Genomic DNA, 5,382 nt, shown 5'->3' on the forward strand with positions numbered 1-5,382 from the left:
CTACGTGAAACTTCAATAGAAATAACCAGAACAAAAAAGTAGGAAATAAAAGCTATGACAAAAACATCAACAGTAAATTCTATGTCAGATGTTGTACAATCCATAGGTGTACAAAGGTTAGGCTTAGTGAGATTATTGTGATAGAAAGATAATAAAAATAAATGGAAATGCTCACTGGTGTCGTAGGCTCACAGTAAACTCCACAAGGATCTCCAGAAAGAGATCCTTCCTCAGTGGCAGTCAGCACTTAAATGGGATCTAGGAGAGGTGAAGCCAGGCTCCACCCCTTCCAGTAGCACAGGTGAATCACCTTCACCTGTGCTCCTGGGACTGACTCAGGTGCTTGCCTCAGGTGGTCAATCAGAGGTTCAGGCCGTGATCAACAGTTCCCATACAGATGTATACACATCTTCTGTAAAGATCCAAAAAAAACATAGAAATAAATGTAATTCCTAGTTTCCAAAATGCTTGTTGTCTACCACTTCTCTTTAAAATCCACAGTATTAAGAATTATAGCTATGGGGAAGAATAAGAAAAATTTAACAACTGCACATGGTTTGACTGAATAAAATCAGTCCTAGACTGACTCACAAATACAGCATATTCACTTAAGCTTGAATTAATACCAACATTTTCACAAGACAGCTGAACTTACAGTAAGGAGGGAAGAATATGAAAAAAGTCTGAAAATAGAAAAATCCTGTTGTTTACAGCTTACTGCTAACTGCACATCATAACAAAGGTCAATGATTAGAAGCAGCATTTGACTACCAACATTCAGTATATTAATTAAAAACCAAGGGAAACAAGAAGTAGAAAGCAAACTATTAGCACTTTCTGATGACAATGTTCACCTGAAGAAATGAGGTTACAATAAATTCCACAGTTAAAGATTAAAATTAGTAAGATGACCAAATCAATTCTGGGAAATGAGAAAATAAACTGGCTAGAAAATATTCAAATGTAAAGACAAACAAGCTGTGAGTTCAGTGGTAGCATGTCACCAACCAGACTGTTACGGCCAGTTTGGTTCACTGAAACTCACAAGGGGATCAAGAGAAGGGGAATTGGGAAAAAAATCCAGAAGCTCTCTACAAGTGACAAAGCACGCAACTATCACTGCATAATCTTAGTTAAAAAAAAAAAAAAAAAAAAAAAAAATAGAGACCAAGGAAATACAGGCAGTCATTTCCTATACTGTCCCCACTGCACAATAAGATGTTCTTCAGCAGTATTTTACAAGTTGGAAATCAGCACGTAGATGGGTAATAAGTTTAACACAATTAGGTAGGTGAATTCAGTGCAACTACAAAAACATTACTACTTTAGTATAACTAGATTTTAGCCTAGGGATAGCTCCTTCTTCAAAACTCAGGGTTTCAAATACTCTCCTCTTTTTTCAGAAGAAATTGAAAGAAGCTGGGGCTGTGAGTTACCTTACTGGTTAAACACATTTTGTAACCAATATTACATATGATTTCAATTCTTTGAAGAGCAAAAGTTTTCTCACACAATACTAGTTAGAGGAAAATACAACAATTTTTTTTAATAGAGCTAGATCAAAATTTATGGAATTTGAAAAAATCTCAAGGCTCTCAAAAACAAAGCAGAGAAAATGTTAAAAACTGGAAGACCAACATGAACTCAGACAATTTGCTTTGTGGCTGAATACCAAGCAAGAGAAAAAAAAGTTAATCTGAATATCAGCTGCTTCACAAATGTGACACAAGCTGACAGGAGACTGCATTTGGTGTCCCCATATTTAACTGCCACTTTCCACAGCCTTTAGCTATCTGCATTCAAAAGTGTTCCAGTTTGATTAGAAATCATCAAGAATAAAGTGTTTGCCATTGTCATCGATACAGAAAACACAGCATTTATGATATTTGGTTTACTTCATACCAAAAATATTTATCCATTTCGTAACTCATGGTGGATCAGTTCCATACGGCCAAGCAAACCCTAGGGATGGTGCAAGGCATAAAAAAAATAGCAAAAAAGAAAACAGAGGGAGTAAGAAAGATACATTGTTTATTTTTATGACAATATGGCCTAAGCCCACACAGGTTAACTTAAACTAGCTATGTAAACATTTATAAACCCTTGAAATCGCAAGTTTATGAAATGGGAATCCTTATATAACCTCCATAATTTTTTATTTCTCCCAGAACAAGTAACATTTTGCAGTCATTGTATCTCACTGCATTTTACAACGGTCACTAAATTCATTCCACTTGTTATCATTCATAAGAAATAGATCAATAAGAATAGCAATACTTGCTGTGTGTAAAACTGACCCAGCACCCTGATGCTCCCTGCCTACAGCAAAGTGGTACATAATTACTGTGTGAGCAGTCAAGGCCTACTTTAACATGCCAACCCTCCTTTTGGGGCAGTCAGCACCACTGGAAGAACTACTACTTGTGATATGCAACTGGACAAAACATTTGGGAATGGCCTCAAGTTGTGCCAGGGGATGGTCAGGCTGAATATTAGGAAGAATTTCTTCTCCAAAAGTATGGTTCAGGAATGGGCTGCCAGGGAAAGAGGTTGAGTCTCCATCCCTGGAGTTGTTCAAGAAATGTTTAGATACTGTACTGAGATACATGGTTTAGAAAGGGAATACTGGTGGTAGGAGAACAGTTGGGCTGGATGATCTTGGAGACCTTTTCCAGCCTTGGTGATTCTATGATTCTACACAAACACAGAAATTTTTATTATTATTATTATTATTTTTAAACTATGCAGTAAGTGAATATTTCACATGAAATCATCAAGCTAGTGAATGCAAGCCACAGCAGAGAACTGCTGCAAATTTCAACTCTGTTAATGGATAGATGAATTTAGGGAACAGAATATAAGCATCACCAACATAGAACAAAATTGCTGGGTTTTATTTTAAAAATGCTTAAAATCAACATTTAAACTTTAGTGTAAAGGAATGATTTTATTCTATACATTCTACATTTCTTGCCACCTGAAGCTGGAGACTCAAAAGTCAAGAATAGCAAATCTGGAATGCTGAGTTATATTAACATCATCCTAACTATAGCAGTTTGATTTCAACAAATTTCTCAGGGTTTTTGCATATTGCTGAATAAATGATTCTGGAATTAACTTACTTTTCTTAGAGGCATTATTTTAGATTATTTCTTAGCCTCCTCCTCTTTGATTTAGTACACCTCTTAAGGTAATTTATTAATGTTTTGGATATCTCATTCATCATCCATTATTACTGGTGTCATAAATAAGAGGAATGGAACAAAGCAACAAAGCACTGGACTATACACTCTTTCCATATTCATCAATAAAATATCTGCCTATGTCAGTAAGCAGTATACAAAAGAACTTGGTTTATCCACTAGAGCAAGACTGGTAACACTTTTTAACTTAAATCCTCAAACAGATCATTAGATTTACAGTAAAAGCTGTCATTAGTGAAGTAAAAAAATAAGTGCATCAATACTGAATACGAGAGGACAGAAACATCTAATCTGCAAAAGACAAAAGTACACACCAGAAATTGCTATGTCCTGCAAGTTATTCAAACTAACTAGAAGGCTGGTGAATACCTTTAACAGCACTGTATTCCATGAAAAAAATAAAAGGATTAATCACGCAAAACTCTATAAATTTTGCCAGCACAATACAAAACAGCAGAATGAGAAGCAAAAATTTAACTAAATGAAACTCAAAAGTGTGGCATCATATCTGTAAAAGTCTGTCATATTGCTTTGTAGAAGACAAGTTACCTAAATGAGTGGTAAACAGGAAAAAGTCTTTAAAACAAAACCAAACCCTCAACAGAAAGGAGCTTGGAAAAGATGACTGTAAAGATTTCAGAAGATTTTCAAGATAATGACCATTAATGGTCATCCCTGCCAGTAATACGTTACGTAGGTATATACTATACTACATAAAGCAACTGAAGGAATATAGCAGTCATGTTATTACGACAATATTAACTACTGAGTTAACATGAACATTACGTCTGACTTAAATTACATCTTTGAATTAAATTTGAATATTCAAAAATTCACTTTCTATTATTTTAGATGTTGATACATTTTGTACACATTTACTGTTTACATTCCTTTAAGTAAAAGAAAACCTTTCACCAAGGTTAATGAATATTTTACATGATGTAACAGTACTGCGCTCACCTTTTTTCTAACTGTAATATGACTAAGTTTGAGCCAGATCTAGTAATTCATTAATGGAACCAGAAGAGTTTAAGTTCTTTTAATGAAGGAAGAAAAAGACTCCACGTTAGATTTAAATTGGGCAAAATGCATCAGATTAGCAACTGTGCTTCTGACTTCTGCTGGGGAAAAAATAGCTGTTATTTTGTCTTCTTTAGACAATACAGATCAGATATTTTGAGCTCCCAAAGAAGCTGAAGCAACAAAAACTTTTTCCAACTAACTAAAATCTCCCTTCGTTGTGACAGCTTTAAATCAAGATCCTCTTTACTTCTGATATAGAACCTCCAGGTTTTTAGTAATTGATGATTAACAAACCATACTTGTATCAATACTTCTTAAAACTAATTCAACTAAATACATAATAAGATGCATCTTTCCTTTACTTCATTGTGCTATGTTAATAACTACAAATGAAACAGTTCGATGAATTCTGTATGATACTTTCCTATAGTTACAATTTTACAATTATCAGTGGAATGGAAAATGAAGTCTTGTGAGCTGCAGTTTTTATTTCTCTCCATCTGATCAATGTTTGGAACTGACCATGATACTTGTTCGAACTCTAAGAGCTTGCAGTCAAATAGAACCTTGTTGTTACATGACTAAGAGCAGGTAGTATCCCCTCGTACAAAGGTGTATGTGGAGGATTCATGCAAATGGGAGGAACTAATTCCTCAACTACTTGGGATCATCCGTTCACTCTCTCACTCTGCTTCACTTTGGATAAAATGTGCATTGTCAGGAAAACACTGAGATTTATTCTTTCCGATGATGATTAAGATATTCATCCAGTATGTACATTCCCTATATTCCATTTTTAGCCTCACTGAATTTCTAATTTCTACAACAGGAAACTATATTAGATAGGAGACTATAAACGTATCAATTTATTTATTTATTTTAGTCTTTCCAAATCATCTGATTTTTTCTTTTCGTTAATTTTGTTCACGGAGTGCACTCCTCTCAAGCTGTCACTGGTCATTGGAAGGGGTGAACCAATTATCCTTCTTGTTTACCTGCTATTTCACAGTAGGTTTGTATCCTACTAGAAGGCACTCTCATTTTCTTCTTTACTGACACTTGGAAACCAGAAATCATCTGCTGAGAAGCCAATGAAAATAAAGTTTGCTTGTTTCAAACACAGAACAGAAACAACAAAATGTTTTGGTTTTTTTTT

This window comes from Meleagris gallopavo, chromosome 6, assembly GCF_000146605.3.
Source record: "Meleagris gallopavo isolate NT-WF06-2002-E0010 breed Aviagen turkey brand Nicholas breeding stock chromosome 6, Turkey_5.1, whole genome shotgun sequence".
NCBI classification, from domain to species: Eukaryota; Metazoa; Chordata; class Aves; order Galliformes; family Phasianidae; genus Meleagris; species Meleagris gallopavo.